The sequence below is a fragment of the Pongo pygmaeus genome, chromosome 6 (genome assembly GCF_028885625.2).
Source record: "Pongo pygmaeus isolate AG05252 chromosome 6, NHGRI_mPonPyg2-v2.0_pri, whole genome shotgun sequence".
NCBI classification, from domain to species: domain Eukaryota; kingdom Metazoa; phylum Chordata; class Mammalia; order Primates; family Hominidae; genus Pongo; species Pongo pygmaeus.
Genome location: NC_072379.2, coordinates 117,188,360 through 117,200,653, shown reverse-complemented (window position 1 = coordinate 117,200,653; position 12,294 = coordinate 117,188,360). Strand labels below are relative to the sequence as shown.

Genomic DNA, 12,294 nt, shown 5'->3' with positions numbered 1-12,294 from the left:
TATTCTCCGCTCCTTTTTAGTTGTTTCCTGTTTCAGGCAAACATAAAACAATTTTTGTAAACAAGGAAAATAGCATCAATACAGTAATATTAACTCATTGATGACATTATTCAACATTGTGCACTTGGCCTGCATATGACTGTTCCTCCTCAGACAGGACTGACTCTCCAAACCCCTGTTGAATTTAGTTGTCCTGTCTCCTTTGTCTTTTCTAATATTTGACAGTTCTTCAGTCTTCTTTGGCTTTCAGGGCTGTGTTAAGTCTGCTCAGGCTGATAAAACAAAATACCATAGACTGGATAGCTTAACCAATTGACACTTACCTCTCACAGTTCTGGAGGCTAGGAAGTCCAAGATCAAGGTGCCAGGCAATTTGGTTCCTAGTAAGAGCTCTCCTTCTGGCTTGCCGCTGCCTGTCTCCTCACTGTGTCCTTACATGGTGAAGAGGGAGAGCTGTGATCTCTTTTCCTCTTCTTAGAAGGACACTAGGCCAGGCATAGTGGCTCAGGCCTGTAATCTCAGCACTTTGGGAGGCCAAGGAGGGCAGATCACGTTGTCAAGAGATCGAGACTATCCTGGCCAACATGGTGAAACCCCGTCTCTACTAAAAATACAAAAACTGGCTGGGCATGGTGGCACTCACCTGTAGTCCCAACTACTCAGGAGGATGAGGCAGGAGAATCGCTGAAACTCAGGAGGCAGAGGTTGCAGTGAACCAAAATTGCTCCACTGCACTCCAGCCGAGGTGACAGAGTGAGACTCCATCTCAAGAAAAAAAAAAAAAAAAAAAAAATTAAGGACACTAACTCCATTAGGGGATCATGCCCTCATGACCTCATCTAAACCTAATTTCCTCACAAAGGCCCCATCTCCCAATACCTTACACTGGTGGGGAGGGCTTCGATATATAAATTTGGAGGGGAAGGACACAAATTTTCAGTCCATTACAAGGACCTTGACACTTTTGAAGGTCACTGGCCAGCTATTTTGTAAAACGTCCTCAATTTGAATTTGTCAAATTTTTTCTTATTTTTATGTAGTTACATGGTTTTGGCAGGAATAGTGATATGAACCTTATCTTATTATTCCATTTAGAAGCTTGAAATGTGACTATCAAATGTTTCTGTTTTTTAACAGAGCATCGGAGATTAAAGGTAACTATGGGCTGTGGACCAAGAGAATTAAGGCCAGCACACAGCTATTAAATATATATTTTAGGCCCGTTAACCATAGCTTCAAGTAGATACTGGCGGATCTTGACCAGAACGAATGCTTATTCTCAACATCGATTTGCATAGCTGGCAAGAGAGACAAATGCCTCAAACTCTGTTAGAGGCCTACAAAATAAAATGTTATTTTATTTTGTACCCCCTGCTTTTCAGCTGATCAAGGAATCCATTTTACTGGCGATTCAGTAAAACAAGAGGGATAATAAGAGACTGAAGACATAGTTTGCATGATTAAGTGAACTTGTATTAAAATTTAATATGTATGGAAATAAATGTTAGTCACCATTAGACATCTTGCTGAAATATTATGGGCTGTGGGAAGGCAGGAAATAAGGATAGGAGGTAACACAAGAATTTATATAATTTACATAAATATCATTCCTACTTCCTCCAATTTTTCTTTTCCTCTGTCAAATATTATACTGCTGAGAGCAAGCCTGCATTATGTCTTCTAGAAGACGAATCCATTCATAAATATGACACCATGACAATACATCTGGATATCTCTGTCTGAATCCCTAAAATAAGGATAAGCTGAGTCATTCCACTCCTCACCTTTCTAATCTGGGATTATTGATCCCTGACTCTTTTCTATGTAGTGGATAAAACAACCCTGTATGTTTGTCTGTATGAAGCCTACTTCATATGACAGAGAATAGACAAAGGGGAAGCACTGACTCCACTCATGGGGCATCTAGCCCTGTGGATCAGTTTTCTGGTTGAGCCTGATCATTCCACTCTAGTGGGTAAGGTCTAAGGGAAAATCAACAACAGAGAAATAGGTAAGAAACATTCCTGACAGAGCTGATAAATGAAAAATGCCAAAATAAACAGCTAATGTAACACTGATGACCCATGAGAAGTTACTCATTTCCTATTACAGGTGAATTCTAAACATGTAGAATGTATTCTCACCAATCACACTCAGAATTGTTTCACTTAGCAAGGACTGCCAGGAAAAATAGTTCCTTGTGTTATACAATCTTCAGAGGCTTCTGCATAGAATGGAAAGACAACAATGTGGAGTTTTGGTCCTACACTCACTTTTAAATCAAAATATTCTCATTCCTTACATTAAACTTCTGTATCAGATATCGTTTGAAAAATATGATTCTTCTGATTTTTTTTTTAAAAGCTCTTAAACCTGAAATAGCAGATAGTAGCATTTAATTAGCTGGCCACTAAAATGGAATTCAATTGAAAAGAATTCTATGTCTCAAAATTGTATAAGATATCAGGGCTTATTTGTTTGTGTGTGTCTGTGTGTTTATGTGCACGCACATGAACACACAGATGCATGTGTTTCTCAAGTGAGCAAAATTCAGTACTTCTGGAAAGAAAAATACACAAGAAAGGAAATCCAGCTTAAAATAACCTAAATCTATATGTCTTTACAAAAGAAAATCAACAAAATGAGTTAAATGTAGTCGGCAATGAGTTTGCTGTTTAATGATATCAGGAAATGAGCCAAATGCTTGATATTGTTCAGTTGTGGAAAGCATTTCAGATGAAATTCAGCTGAATGAGTGTCAAAGTCATATCATCTTCAGTTTAATGTGTCATAGGGAGAAAAAAAATACGATATATGCATCATTACCAAACCAAGTTAAAGTGTTATCTTTTCACAAGCTACAAAAAGCCAGAAAAATAAAATAATGATGTTTCCTGGACAGGGAGTGATAAATCATTTCTTTTATTACAGAGTCTAGTATTGTTTCTGAATCTTTAAAATAAGGTAAGTATTCTTCAGCTACACATGGAGAAATAGCCTAAAACTCTCTAAGACATGCTGGAGAAAAAAAGCCATTGAGAAATGAAGTAAAATGTATTAAAAAATAATAATTTCTTCCTGAAAAAATACAAAAGATACTGTTTTTATAATAGATTTTAAAAGGTAGAAAGTTAATACAGTAATTTAGAAGACAAATATTTGAAAAATGTGACCAGCCTATATAAAGAGTGAAAATTTTAGTAAAAGAAATTTAAATAAATTGAAATCTCAAAGGAGAGCTATCTTGATTTCACATCAGAATTAACAATTGGAATGGATTTCAGAAAACACAAAACAAGTTACTCTCTAGGAATACACTGAATGACAAGTGCTCAAGTTAAGTCCCAGAGGAAATTAGTGGGCAAAATTTATTTGAAGAAGTAATTATCTAAAGTAAGAAACCCAATAAGATTTTCAAACACTGAAACGAAAAATTTCCCTCGTAAAGCTCTTTAAGAGTGGGACAAATAAATTTCTCTATATTCTGGCCTTTTTTTAAAAGCAGTTTCTTTCTCACCCTGTCCAGTAAAATTATAAATAAAATCCATCAAACCTGAAATCTGTCAAATGGTAAATTGCTTAAAACGTATTGGGCAAGAGGTTTCAAAGGCTAAAGAGAAAAAGATATTATGTTTTCCTATTTAATTTACTTTGTCTTGATGACCTTCCACAAGTTCACATTTTTAATAAATTATTGGTTTTGATAAACATAATGACAAACTGACTGATTTTTTATTCTGACACGGATGGATATAATTGGCTAACATGTTTAGTTAATGTTAAATTTAAATGGAGTAATTTATTCATTGTATACTTGGAGTCTTGTTTTCACAACAAAAATAATTACGATTTTGCACTTCATACCCATTATATTTTAGAAGGTATAAGCATAGTAGCTCAAAGAAACTAAAAAATATATAGTTTAAATTTCATACTTTAATAAATGTATTTTAATAAGAGAACAAGCTCAGAGCAGGGATGTCCCTTATAGCTCATTGGGTACTACTGGTGTGGAATACCATTTGTGTTCTTAGCTATGTCTTTTCCATGTCTCTACATCTCCCTGGACAGCATCTGCCTTCATGGCTGTTAGCCCTGGTAAAAGTATCTTTCTTTGATCCTTATAGCCCAAGGGAAGATAGTAACATCTTCCTGTTGCTATTCTTTGGATTGCTTCATGGCCCCTGTGTGGCTTTTTAGTTCTTCCGACAGGCTAACTAGTTCTGAGATTTACATGTTCTCCATTTTACTGCATGGTATGGGCTCTGTTCTCCAGACTGAAGGGCATGGGACACTAACATGTCACAAAGTAATTACTGAACATCACATACAGCAAAGTAGAATAACTGATGTTTACAATGGTGACTTTAAGAAGGCACGTCAAGGTAGATTCAGTATATTATTATCTCTCTTTTACTGTTTTGTTAGATCAATCAATGTTAGGCCATCCTGGAAGCTCACTCAACCCATGTTATGGGACCAATACTCACCACAGTTAAGGTTAATGAAAAATACTCAACCTGAGTAATTCTCTAACCCAGTATTTGGACTATGGTCACACCTCGAGGGTTTTTCAAACCTGTTGGCATAATTCCAGATGCCACTAATCTGACATTTTCTGATGCATTAACTTCTAAAGGCTTACCTGCCTTTCTCCTGTCTACACTGATACGTTGGTATTATACTACCATTATGGTTTATGATAGCTGCATTTTAATTATTATTCCGTCCTTGTTTAATTGCTTTTCTGTTAGGTTCATTCTTTTCTGGAATTATATTCCTCTCCTAGATCACTGACATCCAGGCTATCTATCACTGTTTTTACTCCTTCCATAGGCACATCTACATTTAACCCTGAACACCTGCATAGATAACCAGGCCTGACCTTCAGTCCGGATCATTTGGCTGTTTCCAAACCCCAGTTGTGAAAGAAGCACATATTGTTTTGTATTTCCATGAAAAAAAAATTTAAATTAAAAAATAACTTAGCTGGACACTTGATGATGCAGACAGATATGAACATAGATATTGCCTCATAGGCTTTGCCAAGCTACCTTCAGAAACTCCTAGAATTTAATAGATTTATGGGGTGGGTTTTATTATTTTTTAAACATTTTTCTTCAAGATAATGCTATTCATCTGTCCTAGTCTGTTTTCATGCTGCTGATAAAGACATATCCAAGACTGGGCAATTTACAAAACAAAGAGGTTTAATCGACTTACAGTTCCACATGGTTGGGGAGGCCTCACAATCATAGTGGAAGGCAAGGAGGAGCAAGTCACCTCTTACATGGATGGTGGCAGGCAAAGAGAGAGCTTGTACAGGGAAACTCCCATTTTTAAAACCATCAGATCTCATGAGACTCATTCACTATCATAAGAACAGCTCAAGAAAGGCCTGTCCCCATAGTTCAATCACCTCCCACTAGGTCCCTTCCACAACACATGGGAGTTACAATTCAAGATGAGATTTGGGTGGGGACACAGCTAAACCATATTATCATCCCAGATAAATGATTTTAAAAACTTGTTTGATACTCCCAAAACAAAGTTCCAGTTAACACTGATAATTTGTTTTAATTTAAGCTTACTTATAAGATTCAAAACCCATATTGTAATCAACTTTATATTCCAAAGCCAGAAATATTTATTTATTAATTAAACATTTTCTAAGTGTTTGATATATGACAGTCTGGGAGAATAAATCATGACTTAAGCCATTAAAATAGGTAGTTTAATGTAATACACATAACATGATAAGGATACAGAATGTCATAATAACATAATTTATTTAGGTAAATCTGCTCCATCTCCCACATTGTCTCTTTTGTATGCTTTTAACCTGAAAAGGTCATTAAAATAGAAATTTTTTTTACAGACACATATTTTGTATTTGTGAGAGAAGTTAGAACTACCATCTCTTTAATATTTTACTAGGAAATTCAAAAATATGACCCAAATTTAACTGTTTATTCTTACTGTCTATCTTATTTACGTGATTCCTTTGCAATAATCAGAATTATCACCTTTTGCATCCTAAAAAAGACTGGACCTTTTTTATCTTTGTCTCTCTATAAATATTTGTTCATGGTAGAAACATCTTTATATATCCAAATTCTACCCACCATTCATAAATGGTAAAGCCCCAGTTAAAGTCTTTTTCCATTAAAGTTCTTTATATTATTTTTGCCCACAACTAAACTCATAATATGTATTCTCTTTTATTTCTCTTGTGTAACCCTGCTATATCCCTCATTATAATACATAAACTATTATAATCTTTTGCATCATTTTTTTAATCAAAATAAGCTTCTTTTTATACAGTTTCTATAATAAGCTGTTAACTGTAATAATTTGTTTGTTTGTTTGAGACAGTGGCTTCCTCTGTTACCAAGGCTGGAGTGCAGTGTCATAACAGCTCACTTCAACCTCAACCTCCCAGGCTCAAGTAATTCTCTCACCTTAACCTTTCAAGTAGCTGGGACTACAGGCCTGCATCACCACACCAGACTAATATTTATTTTTTGTAGAGATGGGGTCTCATTATACTGCTCTAGCTGGTCTCAAACCCCTGAGCTCAAGTGAGCCTCCCACCTTGGCTGCCTAAAGGGCTGGTATTATAGGTATGAGGATTAGAGGTGTGAGCCCTGACACCCAGCCTGTTAACTATGATAAACTCAGAGCTTCTGTAGTACAAAACACATGACAAGACCTCTTACAATCCTTCATACACAGAAGATGTTAAATGCATGTGTTCTTTTTAAATATAACTGCATTGATATATGGGCACTATGTTGTCATTTTTTGTATTGGTATTTTATTTCATCTGTCTGAAGCAGAATGTAAACTCTAGTGAGAAGGAACCACGTCATATGCAAGTTTATCTACACTATAATACCTAAACTAGACTTGAATGAGTAAATATTGGTCATAGATATACAAAAAACCCTGGGAAGTATCATGGAAAAATGTGTAGGGGGTTCCTGTGCCATGAGTTGGAGAAAAACCTAGAGAAAGGGAACATATGCAAAGACTGTGTGGTAGAAAAAAAGCATGGCACAGTTGAAGAACTAAAAGAAGTTGAGGATAACAGAACAGACATCAAAGGGTAACACAGGCCCAGGGAAAAGTGCTGGGACCCCTCCATGTCAGACTATAGGACATGCTTATAGTTAAGTCTGTATCCCACGTGTAAAGGTAAATCATCTAAATGTTTATGCCAGGAAACATAAGTAGATGTCTGTTTTTTTAAATATGCCTTTACTGCAGAATGCAAATTCCAGGGGTCTCCAACACGTCTGAGGGAAAAGTTACCGAGGGCCTACTGCTCTAGATTAGGTGGAGTATGATTGTAGCTTAGATTAAGGTGGTGGCAGTGCAGATGGAGAGAAGCTGAAATATTTGAAAGATATTTAAGTTAAAGTTGATAGGATATGGCAAGACGTATTGTTGGGAAACATCATATGTTTAATCTTAAACACGTCAAATTTCAGTTGTCCATAAGGCCTCCTAGTTGCTACCTTAGGAAGGCATTTGGACATAAGCTCAGAGGAGAGGTCTGGGCAATCAATACTCAATAGCAGAATTTAGACTACGGTGATATATAATGCCATATAAAGAGTCAGTAGAGAGAGGGTATCAGCACTTTAAGGAAACCCCCTATTCCATGTCCATGGAAATGAAAAGAAACCAGGGAAGGAGAATGAGAAGGAGCAATGCCCAGGGGAAAATAACAAGAGAAAGCACAATCACACAAGCCAATGAGAGTGTTTTAGGAATAAAGAAGGAAGATGAGGACTGAAAATACACATGAGCTTTAACAACATGGAACCCCTGTTTTGAGACATACGGGGATGACAAGTGTGTGCCAAGTGAATAAATTAATCCTGTGGTTATAAAAAAATATGTCTTGAGAAGTCGGGCTGTGGATAGAAGACAAGAGGTAAGTCAAGTGGTGGAGGAATACATGGTGTTAAGGGAGGAATTTTTTTTCAGTCATGTTTATAATAGTCATAGAATTAATCCAAGTAAAAACAACTAGTGAATATAGAGAAGAAAGAAGGAATAACTGATAACGCTCAGAAAAAAAGTGTGAGGAAACTCCCACTTTAAAAAGTATTTAAAGCATGGGGGATTATTTTGCTTTAGCTAAGGGGAGCCATAACTTCACTAATGAAACCAATCTAAAAAGAATGGCTGATGTTAAAGATGTGTCAAAGATGGTTGGATTATAACTGTGATATTGAGGATTTAATAGTGTTGTAGCTAATATCCTTAAATGTTCTCCATGAGGTACATATGAAAAAAGAGAGAGTGGTATTTTTAAAGATATTGAAAAAGATTTGAAATAGTTTGCAAAGAATGAGAATTTGAAATTACAGAGCAATGTAATAAAATTTGAGAGTAACTGAGCCAACGAGGTGTATGCTTGGGACATCTTAAAAGCAAATAAAGCAGTTAAAAGTAATATTCCATTTGTGATATAGCAATCTTGAGGGAGAGAGATGAAACAATAATGTACATTTCTCTCAGGATTGAAGTAAACAAGATGAAAAGGCTTTTTTCTATGGCAGAATAATATCTGGGGCTATTTCTTGATGCAGACATGCACATATGAACACAGTTTCCTAACACTCTTTGCCCTTTCTTCAAAGAATCAGCAGCATTCCTTGCCTGAGGAAGACAGTAGAACTAAAGGATTTTTTTCTCTAGGGCATCAAAGTTTTTGATTTTGGGGAGTCCAAACTTTTGAATATAAAAAGCTAAGAACCTGAAGGACTAGAGGAATGCACACTGTATTTGAAACAATGCTTGTATTATTTAAGCAGGTTTAGGATTATCTTTTAAAAAGATACCCCAAAACACAGTGGTATAAACAAGGCAAAAATGTATGCCATTCTCATATAATAATCTGAGGTTGTGGTCTAGTCGAGTACAGAGGCTTGTACATAATCAGTCTTCACTCTTTCAGAGCTTCCTGATGTCACTGGTTTAATTTGAAGGTACAGAATCAATCATTGTTTTGACCTCTGACAGGCTTCCAATTATGGTTTTATCCCTCAATCTAGAAGGCAGGCTACAGGCATCAAGAGTCTGCCTTAGCAAAGCTGTACTCCCTTCCTTCTCTGCTTTCAACATATGCAAGTACGGCGTGATTTCTTCTCCCACCTGTAGGTCTTTGGTGAGAGAAGAAACTGACACAAACCAATATTAATTCTGAAAGCACTTGTAAATTCAGTCAGCCTGTGGCCTGGATTCCAATATACTGCAAGCAGCAGTTATACCTGGCTATGGATTAACAGGATTTGCAAGTTTCCTAGTACACAATATATGCTTCCTCAGTGCATTCCAGTCAACTGTTAAAAAAATTAGATTTTATTTTAGTGACCAACTTTTGGTAGAAAATTATGTTAGTTAGGATAAAGACTTAGCTATAAAGAACCTAGAACATTTTATCAAGAAAGCTGCCCTATCTACATAAAATCCAGAGTCTTCTCAAGAAAAGTCAATGTCTTTGTTGCTCTTAGGTACCCATGACCCTCCTAAACATGTTTCCCTTTCATTTATAAGACCATCTTTAGAATTAGGATGTTTACTTCAGCTCCTGGCAATAATTAACATTCCATGAAAAAAAAAACCTGGAATGTGACAGAAAAATTACCTAAACCTTAGGAACAAAGAAAAAAATGGATGGTAAATCTTTTCAATGTCTTAGGGAAGCAAAGTCCACACAAGCACTAGAGAATGTACTTAGTTAACCTCACTGTTATTAATTAACAGTCTCAGTCTCAGTGAAGATGCTTGCTAATTTGTTAATGTTATGACCCTGTTAGCCACTATCCTGTTTGATATGTAACTCAATCATCTTATTTTGACTTTTTTTGTTAAATTGCCTATAATATTCTTGATTTTCAGATGGTCTTTTAACCTGTCATAACATCTTGCTTGTTCCCTCGTTAATTATTATGTTAAATAGTATCTTTGACACATACTCTTTTCCTATTTGCTTCAGTGCCATAATATTTTATCTTTCTGAAAATTATACTTTATTAAGGGCAAGCCATTCCATCTAATGGCATAACCTATTAAGTTGTTAATATCACATGCACGTATATATCTTTGGTCATAACTTGGTAACATGGCCATATCTAACTTCGAAGGAGGCTAAGAAATATAATTGGCATTTTTTTCATAGTGGCAAATTTCCCAATTAAAATTTTAAAAATTTCATAATAAAGGAAGGGGGAAATGGATATTGAAGGTCGCCTATCAGTTTACAACAGCCATAGTTATCAGTCATAACTAGTTTTCTCACCCTAGAGGAAATAACAGTTTCCTGGCCTACTAAATAAAAATAGATTTAAAAAAAGGGGAGGGGGACACAGAATGTTAGACGCTGGAACTTACCCCTCTATAAAATACTCTTCTATATGCTCAAAGCTGGGCTCATATAAAAGGGGAAATGAAGCCAGGCACAGTGGCTCATGCCTGTAATCTCATACCAGCACAAGTAGAAGCACTCAATTCTTTCGTTGCAGTAAAAAAGCAGCCATAGATTATACTTTCACACATTTTGGGATATAACTAAAGTTGAGTGTGTGTGTGTGTGTGTGTGCGCAGTAAAGTTGAATTGAATTGCACGCTGTATAAAAATCAACAATCTGTATTGAGGTTGATTCTAATTCAGTCAGAAACTTTCTTTTGTATACATAAAGTACTTTTTACAAATTTGTACAAATAATTGTTTATTAGTTATGTTCATATACAAATTAATTTAAACACTTGTGGACAGAAGAGATACTGTACTATGATATCCTTAAAGTTCTAATAAATATTAGTATTCCCCAAAATAATTAAATTGGAAGTGAATAAAAAGGCTGAAATTCATTAAAATTAAATTTTTCTTGATTGTTTTAATGACAGTTTGTATTTTACATCTTATTACTGTCAATTTCATGTTGAATCACCATTTCCTTTACAGTTATATTGATAAGCAGTAGCATATTTGATGTTATCTTCACTTATAAGCAATTGTATGACTCAATTAAATTGCAAGGGTCTGGCCATCATAAGTTATTGATTTTTGAGTTACTGTATTCTATAATATAGTCATTTAGCATATATTTCTCAAGTTTTTTCTTGCATATAAATAAAAATATAATACTCTGATTTGCTTAGATATTTAGAATAGAGTATTACTATAATAATCCTAATTTTTATGTTCTTCTCCTTCCAAATTCTCAGTAATACAGTAATATTGGCATTAAAAAGTCATTACTTTGCTTCTATACACCAGCTTTTATAGGTAAAGGGCACCTATATGTATTGCATGCTCATTTTAGAACTGTCAATGTTATTTAATAATTTTATTCATAATGTTAAAAAGCTATGTTTCCTGTACAACCTGCAGAACCAAGAGCCAATTAAGCTTCCTTACTTTATAAATTACCTAGTCTGAGGTATTTTTTAATAGCAATGCAAAAATGGACTAATAGAGAGATGGTACTGACACCACTAAGAGTAAGAGCTGGCTAGGTCATTCTCTGCAAGTACAGGATGAGAGCAGGTAGCTGTAATGAAAGGAAGTTGCACACTTACATTGAAAGTAAGGTTAGGGTAAGGGGGCACACTTTCTATAGGTCAAGGGGACATTTAAATACCTGAAAAATATCTTATCTAAGATTTTATTTGAAGATGTGAAGAAATTCACTAGACTAATGGAAGAAAGCAGGAGATGAGGGGAAGGTATACAAGGTATAAGCAGAGTGTGAAAGTCTCCAATGGGAGATTCCCAGAAAAAAAAAAAAAGTTAGATATTCCACATGAGAGAGACAACTCCAATAGCTAGATACTAGATATGGCAGAAGATGGGACAAGAAACTTTGGCTAAGTAAAGTCATCTATGTCTCTTTACCATTAACGATTTATTGCCAACCCTAGAGAACCAAGAAGCAATGCAAACATGAAAAGGAAGGAAAAAACATCCCCTGCTGATGTGAAAGGTTTGGCAGGGTCAGGGGTGGAGAACTACGTAGGCAAGAAATTGGAGTTTTGCTATTAGACAAGACTAAACTTTTTAATACCTGAAACTATTTTTAAACACATGAAAGTGACCTGCAAAGTTGTAGCATCTACTGCAAGTATTGGTAAAGTGCAGGGAAGAGAGAATATTTAAAGTAGTTGTGAAAAAAATGAAAACAAAAACATGGTATTAACCTAATACATGAGTTGTTGATAGTATTTATTTCTCTTTGAATCTGAATGGTTGAATTTCCCTTGACAAATACGCTTATT

At 35.3% G+C, this 12,294-nt stretch overlaps 1 long non-coding RNA gene across 1 annotated transcript in view; it reads right to left on the bottom strand.

The window, feature by feature from the left end:
- Positions 1-283: 283 nt before the first annotated feature.
- Positions 284-12,294, bottom strand: part of LOC134739886 (uncharacterized) — a 52,453-nt gene continuing 40,442 nt past the window's right edge. The window contains exons 3-4 of the long non-coding RNA XR_010126977.1: positions 644-765; positions 284-431 (exon numbers count right to left, since the gene is read on the bottom strand). This is a non-coding gene — a long non-coding RNA (uncharacterized LOC134739886). The remainder of the gene's footprint in view (positions 432-643; positions 766-12,294) is intronic.